Below are 10,409 nucleotides of genomic sequence, written 5' to 3' on the forward strand. Positions count from 1 at the left end.
CTCGGCACCTGGTGTGGGAGATGCTGCGTGGCCCTCCGGCCTCTGCAGACCAAAGAAAGCAGCAGAGTGGCTCACAGCTGCAAACACATGTGCGCGCACATCCGCACACACAGGTGCGGGCGTTCCCATTTTTCCCAGTGCTCCCGAGGGGCCCTGCCTGCACCCAGAGCTCTGCACAGCAGGCCGGCATGAGGACATCAGTCAGGAATGGAGCCCCAGAAGCCACTGCCTGCAAGTGAAGGGATTAGAAGTACTAATTGGTAGTTACAAAATAGGTAGTGTCTGTGTGAGACAGCTTCAACATGCTTGCTCAACAAGCCCTTCCCATGGTTCATCACCGTGCTGGTCACCGGGGACCCAGAAAGTCCGGGAGTCCCCCAGCCCTGCCGGCCGCAGCCCCTCACTGGCCTGCAGAGCCCAGCCTGGAGAGTGGCAAACACCCTGGCTGACATTTCTAACCCTGAGGTCCTGCCCGGGACTCCCAGAGCAGAGCCCCCAGGGAGCGGGGTGCCCTCGCCAAACCACTCTGGAGAACAAACACCCGCTGGTTTGGTGGCTGACGTGGGAAGGACCGGGCAGGAAGGGGTGGCATCAGGGAGGAAGGACCAGACCGCTTGTCCTGTTTACTCACCACTGAGCCAGAAACCCTCTGAACTTACTGGAAAGCTGCAGGGACTTTGTTTTCCTGAAACGAAATAAGAACAGGTTGGACTTCTCCAGTGTTTACTAGAAGACTTAATTACCTAATTACGAGCTGGACTGCCTGGCAGGTTGGCAAAGGCAAAGGTGCGGCACATGCATCTGCTTCTCCCCTGGGCCCTGAGACGTCTCGGAAGGCGAGCTGCCCAACTCAAGACAGGAGCAACCCAGAGGAGATGGCCGAGTTGGGGCTGGAAGACTCCTGGCTGCCGGGGAGAGTAGGACTGCTGTGTGGCTTTGAGCAGCTTCCTTAACCTCTCTGAACCCGCTATCTTCATCTGCTAAGTGGGAGCAGCATGGGTGTTTGCTGGGTTGTTGGAGGGTTAGCATGGTTGCCTGGCACCCAAGGCTCAGGTGACAGTGGCTGCTGTTAGCAACAATGTCCTCCTTTGGTCAGGCCCTTGGGACTCAGATGTCCTAGAAACCCAGCCACCACCCTCAGTCTCCTTCACAGGCTGATTCTATCCAAACACATGCCCTCACTGCCCACCATGTTTCCTCCCAGCCTCGCTGCTCCCAGACCCGGACAGTGTTACCTCCAGATGGCAGGTGACGTGATTGGCGGATATGAAATCGCCACTGACAGTGTGGAAACACTCCTAGCTTCTAGGAGAAGGTTCTCCCAGCTGAGTTCTGTCATGTCGTGACTCAGTTTCCCCCGCTTTTGCCTTCCTGAGCTCCCGGGGAGCCGTGGTCATGCCCTGTGCCTGGATGACATCTGGCTGCCACTTCCTGCAGGCTCCCGGGACCATCAGAACTGCGCTGCTTGACCCCAGCGCCACAGACTGGGAGGAAATACATGCCTGAGTGCCTTGAAACTCCTGGTGGGACTCGGCTGTGCAGATGCCGGGAACAGGCTTAAGTGCATTTTCACGTTAATGTTTTTAAATTCTCAAGAAGAAGCTGCTGACCCAGTCTGAGAACGTTTAGATTGTAGCCCCCAGGACTTGGCACCCACACTGACTGCCTTGTTCCCACCCTCTGGGCGCACAGGAACAATGGTGGGTGCTGACCCAGAGCCCTCCGGTGACCAGAGGTAGATTGCAAACCGAAGCCAAACCTTTACGCCCCCTGTTCCGTTGGGGCTCCTTCCTCGGGGGTGGGGTGGGGAAGGGTCTGTCCCCCTTCCCTCAGCCAGCTGGCTCTGACCGGAGAGCGCAGCAGAGGCGAAGGCGTTGGGGAGGCTGTTGGGCTTCTCCTCTGGCTTCCCCCTCAGGTCCTCCCTTTCAACCTGAGTGCTCGGTATCAGTACAGCAACTCAGGCACCAGCGCTCCTTCCTCCATTCGGGAAGAACCTCGATCCTGCTTCCATGGAGAGGGTGTGGAGCAGGGGGAGAGGCAGCCCAGTTTTAGGCCTCCTGCTGGGAACAAGGGGTACTCCTTCCTCAGTGGGGGAGAATGTCCAGCAAGCTGGAGGCTGGAGAGTCCTCCTGGCTGCAGGGAAGCCGGGACCAGCCCGGCCTGTCCCCTGCACTATGGCTGATGGGGACGGGAGCTCAGGAGCCCAGAGCCCTGGTGGCCGCTGCTGCTGAACCGTGTGCTCTGCAGAAGGGGCCTTCCTAGCCCAGAGATACGGCGCCCCTTTCCCATGCCACAGAGCACAGGAAGGGCGGCTGGGACCTCCTCCTGAGCACGCTCCTTGCCAGCCTCTCCCCGGGAATCTAGGGCTCTGTGGCCAGCCCGGCCTCTGGCTCCCCCCAAACCTGGACAGCTCAGGTCCGAGGGGATCCCTCAGAGGAGGAGCCCCTAGCGCTGCCTGCAGTCTGCTCCTATTCCCTCCCCCTGCTGCTTCTGGCCAGAGGCCTGGACAGGCTGCTGAAGGAGCTTTCTGACTCCCTATTGCTGGTGCAAGTTCAAAGACTCAGGGCACACACGCCCCTCAGCTGTGTGTTAAGCTTGTCTATAGTGACTATTCTATGTGTGCATTTGTGACTATTCACATGTATGTGTGCATGTGTGTGCACGTGTGTGCATGCCCACCTTTGTTCCTCAATGGCACGGCTGTGAGGTGGATGAGGGATGGTCGGTAGGGGACAGGAGACAGACAGAGCACCCACCCCGCCCCACGGCCCCAGGATGGTGCCTGTTCAGAATGGAGTCCTGTGGAGGAGGAGCACGCAGGCCAGTCCTTGTCCCCAGAAGAACAGAGGAGCCGGGAGAGGACGCTGCAGCAGTGGTCAGTGGAGGGGGGCGTGGGGAGAGGGAAATGGAGGTTCCTGTGGGCCTAGCCGTTCTCTGAGCCTCAGTCTTCTCCTCTGTGAAAAGGGAGTGATGGTAACAGGTCTGCCTCTCAGGGGGGGAGTGGGGGGCTACGCACAGAGGACCTCGCTTCAGCTTCGAGCAGTGGACAGGCCCAGGGCTTGAATCCAGGCAGCCACTTAGGTACCGTGGGGCCCTGAGGGGATTGCTTGAGCCCCCCAGGCCTCACTTGCAAAGTTGGGGAGGAAGGTGCTCCTTGGCAGGGGTTTGTGGGCGAAGCACCAGGTCTGTGTGTGCGAGCAGGTGCTCAGCAGTAATGATCTCGTCTCGGCTGCTGTCAATGTCCTTCTTTAGAAAGCCGGCTCCCCGCCTCGCAGTTGGAGGATCAGCGAGTGAGCCACACATACAGCCACGTGGAGCATGCACGCAGTCCACAGAGAAGGGGAAGGTGGAGGGCCTCGCAGGGGAGCATGGGACCCGAGGAGGCCCCAAGGCAGGGAGAGCCACTGGGGGAGGCGGAGAGGCTGAGGAAGCCTTCCTAGCCAACCCAGTGAAGGGGGCTGTGCTGGGGGAGGACCGGGGGGAGGTGTTGGCAAAGCAAAAAAAAAGAGAGAAATATTTAAAAGACAAAAAAGACGGTTTGGGGGAGATGCAATGCTTGCTCCCTGTGGATGTGTTGCCTTGAAGGGCTGGAGACGGCTGCCAATGCACACGGGTAGGACCTGGCTTGCTGGGTGGATGAAGACCTGGGGTGGGAGCCAGACCCCTGGGATGGTGTGGAAAACAGGGCCTGGGGGCTCCGAAGCCCCAGGCAGCCAAAGGGAGCCAGCGCCGCAGCCAGGGGTCCCGGGTTCCTCTGGTCTAGTTGGGCCTCTCAGAGAATGGAGGTTCCGATTCAGTCCACTTGCCGGACCTAGAAATCAGCAAAGATCTGTTGAGCACGTAGAGTTGGAACGGATGGGGAGGATTGGCCTCCAAGCACAGGAGGCCATGAGACAGACTCTGGAGTCAGGGAGGGCTTCCAGGAAGAAGCAGTCTGGATGTGATGAGGACTGCTGTGTGCCTCTGAGCAGCTTCCTTAACCTCTCTGAGAAGGACGGTTTATTTAGAGCTTCCAGGAGCCGGTGCTGCCCACACCTGGATTCTGGACTTCGGGGTTCCATCACTGTGGTTGTTCCACACCAGCCCGTTGCGGTAATTGTTGCTGCAGCCCCAGGGAACTAGGGCACAGCCCTGATCCCAGCCCAGTACTGTCTAGTTTCTTTCTTTGTTTCTTTGCGGTCTGCCTCTCCCACGAGAACACCAGCTCTGTGAGAGCAGGACCTTGTCTGTCCTGTTTGTGACTGCGCCCTCCGTGCCTGGCACACCGACATTTTTTTAATGGAGTGACAGTGTGTTATTTCTGAAGGAAATGCATTCCTTTAAGTCAGAATGTAAGGACATGTTCATCTTGATAGACCGCTGATCCCTTTCCTCCAAACGTCCCGCTCCCCACTGGGCAGGCGTGTGCCCTCTTCCCACCCCTCCTCAGGCCTGGACAGCCTTAACCTTTGTAACATTTGCCCTCAGGAGGGTAAACACGGCATCTCATTGCTGTTCCAACATTCATTTCCAAGACTATTGGGGAAAGGGCCATCTTTTCATAGATGTATATGCTATTGGCACTTTTCTTACAAATTGATTATTCATAATCTTTGTCCATTTTCCTACTGGTATGTGTGGTAGACAGAGTAAAGGCCCTCCTAAATTGCCCATGTCCTAATCCCCAGAACCTGTGACTATATTAGGCTGCGTGGCAAAGATGAGTTAAGGCTGCAGATGAAGTTAAGGTTGTAAGAGCCTCTCAGGAGGTGGCCTCCTCTCTCCCACCCAGTGGGCCTCACTCAGGGGGGGCCACCTGGAGCTCCAGCCCCACGGGGACTCTGAAGTCCTGACCGCCCGGGCCCTGATCGCCACCTCCACCCCCCCAGTTCTTTCTCACCTACTAAGTCTGCTCTTCCAGCTTGTCAAGGACACCCATCTCATCTCTTTTCTATAATGAGAAATTACAGAAAACTACAGAAAAGTGTAGAGAACAAAATAGCACACATCCATTTACCACCTGCTCAGTAGTGATAATTTTAACAAAGTTTGCTTCCAATTTTTTTAAAGACATAAAACACTGCAGGTTTAATTGAAGTCTCAGGTTTTTTCCACCACTCTCTAAACTTAACCCTTTCACCCTTGGAGAAAACCATTATCTCGATTTTGGTGTTTATTCTTTCCACATAATAGATAATATTATTCTATGTATCTCAAAAATTGCATACATGATCCAAAGCTATTTATAAATGCACTGCAACCTCTATCAAAATTTCAACAGCCTTTTTCACAGAAATGGAAAAGCTGATCCTCAAATTCATATTCATATGAATTGCAAGAGGCCTCCTTAGATTGTCAAAACAATCTTGAAAAAGAAGAATAGGTTGGAGGTCTCACACTTTCTGATTTCAAAACTTAGTACAACGCTACAGTAATTAAACCCGTATGGTACTGGCATAAGGACAGTCATACAGACTGACAGAACAGAACAGAATAGAATAGAGAACCCAGAAATAAACCCTCTCAGAAGTAGCCAATGGATTTTTGACAAGGTTGCCAAGATCATTCAATGGGGAGAGGAGTCTTTTCAACAAATGGTTCTGGGAAAACTGGACGTCTACATGCAAAAGAATGAAGTTGGACCCTTACCTCACACCATGCACAAAACTAAACTCAACATAGATCAAAGACTTATACTTAAGAGCTAAAGCTTTTAAAATCTTCCAAGAAAACATAGGGGGAAATCTATTTGCCATCAATTTGGCAACAATTTCAATTTGATACCAAAAATATAAGTAACAAAAGAAAAAAATAAATAAATTGAACTTCATCAAAATGTTCAAATTTGCTATAAAGTTTTTTTAATAATACTAGAGGCCTGATGCACAAAATTTGTGCACTTGGCGGGGGGGGGGGGGGGTCCCTCAGCCCGGCCTGTGCCCTCCCACAGTCTGGGACCCCTTGGGGGATGACCACCTGCTGGCTTAGGCCCGCGTCTAACTGATGGCTTAGGCCTGCTCCCTGATGTCAATGGGGTATTAAAGTCCCCTACTATGACTGTTTTACTAGAGTGGGCCTAAGCCATCAGTCGGACATCCTTAGCACTGCTGTGGAGGCGGGAGAGGCGCATGCCACTGCTGCTGTGCTCGCCAGCTGTGAGCCCAGCTCAGGGCTTCTGGCTGACCAGCGCTCCTTCTGTGGGAGCACACTGACCACCAGGGGGCAGCTCCTGCATTGAGTGTCTATCCCCTGGTGGTCAGTGTGTGTCATAGCAATTGGTTGTTCTGCAGTTTGGTCGATTTGCATATTACCCTTTTATTATATAGGAGCTTTTAAAATTTTAATATCTGTAGAATCTTTTTCATTGCTGATATTGGTAACTTATATTATCTCTTTTTTATCTTGGGGTTTATCAATCTAATTATCTTTTTAATAACCCAACTTTTTGCTTTGCTATCTTTTTCTGTTGTATATTTGCTTTATATTTAATTGATTTTGGTTCTTATTTTTATTCTTTCCTTCCGTCTTTTTTCCTTGGGTTTAAATTAATATTTTTTTTGAAACTTCTTGAGATGGAAATTTAAATAACTAGGTTTAACTACTTATCTTATCACCTATGCCTTTAAAACCATAAATTATTTCTAACCACTGCTTTGGATATTAACCTCAGATATTTTTATGTAGTATTTTTATTTTCATTCAGTTCAACATATTTTCTAATTTCCTGTGTAATTTCTTCTTTGACCCATTAGTTATTTACAAATTTTCTCCTTAATGTGCAAATATTTGGGGTTTCTAATAATCTTTTGTTTATTGGTAGTTTAATTCCACTTTGGTCAGAGATCATACTCAGCATGATTTCGCCTTTTGGAATTTGTTAAGACATCCTTTATGGTCCAACACACGTTCTGATATGCACTTGGAGAGAATGTGTGTTTCCATTGCTGGTGCAATGTCTTAAAACTGACTATTAGGTCAAAGTGGCTAATTCTGTTGCTCATGTTTGCCATATACTTACTGACTTCTTTATCTGCTTTTTCTATCAGTTGCTGATAGAGATTTGTTAAAATCTCCAACTCTGATTACAGATTTGCCTATTTGTCTCTCTTCTTCTGTCAACTTTCTGCTTTGTGTATTGGGAAGCTCACATACAAACTTATGATTGTCATGTCTTCCTGTTGAATTAACCCTTTTATTGCTATGAAATTTCACTCTTAACCCTCATTAGTACGCTGGCTCTAGCATCTACTTTATCTGATATTAATAGAGCCACACCTTTCTTTTGGTGAGTGTATGATACAACTTTTACCATCTTTTTACTTTCTACTTTTTTTCTACGTCCTATACTTAAAGTGCAACTCATCACACCACATGGTTGTTCTTGTTTTATAAAGCTAAAAATTGTCTTTTAACAGGAGTGTTGAGCAGGGTTTAAATCTACCACCTTGTTTCTATTTATTTATTTATTTGAGAGGTGGGGGAGAGAAACATCGATTTGTTGTTTCATTCATTTATGCATTAATTGGTTGATTCTTATATGTGCTCTGACTGGGAATGGAACTAGCAACCATGGTGTATTGGAACAATGCTGTAACCAACTGAGTTTCTCATCCAGGGCCCATCTTTTTTCTTTTTAAAATGCAATCTCATCTTCTTTTTAAACTTCATTTTTCGTGTGTGTGTGTGTGTGTGTGTGTGTTTCATTTTACCTCTTCTGTTAAATTTTTAGGTATATTTCTATTAATTTTTAGCAGTTAACTCAGAGATACATCGACTTTTGGAGTCTACCTTAAATTGATACCATTACCATTTCACAAGTAATAGAAGAAACTTAAAACAGCTCACATTCATGTGTACCCATCCTATGTTTTGTACTATTTTGTTTTTGTTTTTGTTTTTGTTTTGGTGGCCCTGACCAGAATCGAACCTGGGACCTTACAGTATGCAGGCCGATGCTCTATCCACTGAGCCAAACCAGCTAGGGCCTGTTTTGTACTGTTTTGTTTTACTTCTGCACATGCTTCAATCCCACAAGCAGCAGTTTCTGCTGCTGCTTCAGCCCATCCTCTTCCATTTGTCTTCACACTTGCCCTCTTGGTGCTCTGCATTCCGTCCTGTAGGTCTGCATTCCCACTCGGGGCCATTGCTCTTGCAGTTCATGTGGGGTGGGTCTGCTGGTGTTGTTCTCAGCTTTCATTAGTGTGAAAATGTCTTTACTTTGCCTTCATTTTTAAAATTTTTAGCCTTTTCAAGTTTTGAAATAACCCCAAAGTTATGGGAAAGTGCAAAGTCCAAGACAAAGAATTGTTTTCTCCTGAACCATCTGAGAGTATTTCGCCAACCTGATGCTTTAATATCCCTGCCTTCTTTAGAGTATGTTTCCTATAAAATATTCTCTGGTATAACCACAGCACAAACTTCAAAATCAGGAAATCAATAATGATTCACTCCCATCTTATCCAGGACCCCATTTAAGATCTGCCAATTGTCCCAGTCATGCCTTTAGAGGAGGAATCATTCTTTAGGAATCAACTTTGGTTGTCATGAGGTAGCAGGCCTTTTTGGTCTCCTTCAGTCTGGATCAGCTCCTCAACCTTTAATAACCTTGATACTTTCAGAGATTGCAGCCTAGATATTTCATAGAATGTTCCTCAATGTGTCTTTGTCTAATAATCTGATTTGTCAGCATTACATTGGGATTATACATTTTTCACAGGAACATCACAGAAGTGATGCTGAGTTCTTTCCATTGCATCCCATACGGCAGTGCATATCAATTTACATCATTACTGGTAATATTCCCTTTGCTCATTTGATTAGGTGGGGTCTCCCAGCCCTTTAAACACTATAAAGTTGTTCTTTTCACCTTTAAAATTAACAAGTATTTTGTGGAGAAATACTTTGAAACTATGTAAATAGTCCTGGTCCTCATTGAACTTTATTATTTAACTATCTATCTGTCTATTTATTTATATTTGTATAGACTGTGGTTTCCTATTTTATTCAAAGAGTTATAGTCCATTGTTATTATTTATTTTGATTTTCAGATAGTACCTGATTTGATCAATGTGAGCAGTTTCTATATCCTTTAGTCTGCGCACTTCCTTGCATTTTGTCCCAAGATATTCCAGACTCATTTTATACTTTTACTGCCCCAGTCCTGGAATTGGTCATTCTCCAAGGATCCCTGGCTTGTTTTTTAGAAACTATTACTTAGAAGCCAAAATCTAAATGTGAGATATGTTCATTGTTAATTATGTGTATTTCCTCTCTGCTCTGTGCGAACAGGCCTGGAGAATATGTGTGCCCATATGTAATAAATATACATATATATATTATGTATTATAGTACATATAAATTTATTTTATATATATTGAAATTTACTCAGGTATATTCTATTCCAAACCAACATCGTGGGTGGGTGTTTTTTTCTAGTTTTCTCCTTTTCTAGATTTGTAACTCCCTCTCTGACTACCCAAGCTGAACCTCCATTCCTCAATGGGGACGTGCTCCTCATCAACCTCTGGCATTCCACATCTGGTTTGCTCTCCATGGGAATGCTCTTCTTATCCTGTCTGAGCTCTTACATCCTGCTCTAGGCCCCCCTGGCTTCCTCCATTCTCTGTAGCACACACACAAACACATACACACCACAGCCTGCTCTGCTGCACCTAATAGCTTTAGAACTAAATTGTTCAGGAATGGAAGAGAAGGAAATGGAAGGGGGAGAGGAACATAACTTGCCTTCATTTTTTGAAGAAAAATTTCATAGTGTGCGTAGAACTTTTCTTACTGCAGTTTAAAAAAAAAGTCATTCCATTGTCTTCTGGATTTCATAGTTTCTATTGACAAGTCAGTCATAACTCACTGTTGCTCCTTTGAATGTAATTTGTTTTCTTTTTCCTAGCTGCTTTTAATATCATCCCCTTGTCTTTGGTTTTCACAGTTTATCTATGATGTGCAATGATGTATAGTTTTCTTTGATTTTCTTTTCCTTAGGATTCACTGAGCCTTATGATTCTGAGTTGAAGTCTTTATATGATTTTGAAAAATCTTGCCTGTTAATTTCTTCAAATATTGCTTCTTATCCTCTCTCCCTCCTCTCTTTCTGAGAATCCAACTATATACCTGTTAGACCTATGCCTGTGTCCCATTATGTCTTATACTAGAGGCCCAGTGCACGAAATTAATGCACGGGAGGGCAGGGGGTCCCCCTCAGCCCAGCCTGCACCCTCTCCAATCTGGGACCCCTCAGGGGATGTCCAACTGCCGGGGATCAGGCCTAAACTGGCAGTCGGACATCCCTCTCACAATCCAGGACCACTGGCTCCTAACTGCTCACTGGCCTGCCTGCCTGATCGCCCCTAACTGCCCCCCTGCCAGCCTGATCACACCTAACTGCCCCCCCCCGCTGGCCTGGTTGCCCCTAA

This window comes from Myotis brandtii, unplaced genomic scaffold (genome assembly GCF_000412655.1).
Source record: "Myotis brandtii unplaced genomic scaffold, ASM41265v1 scaffold488, whole genome shotgun sequence".
NCBI classification, from domain to species: Eukaryota; Metazoa; Chordata; class Mammalia; order Chiroptera; family Vespertilionidae; genus Myotis; species Myotis brandtii.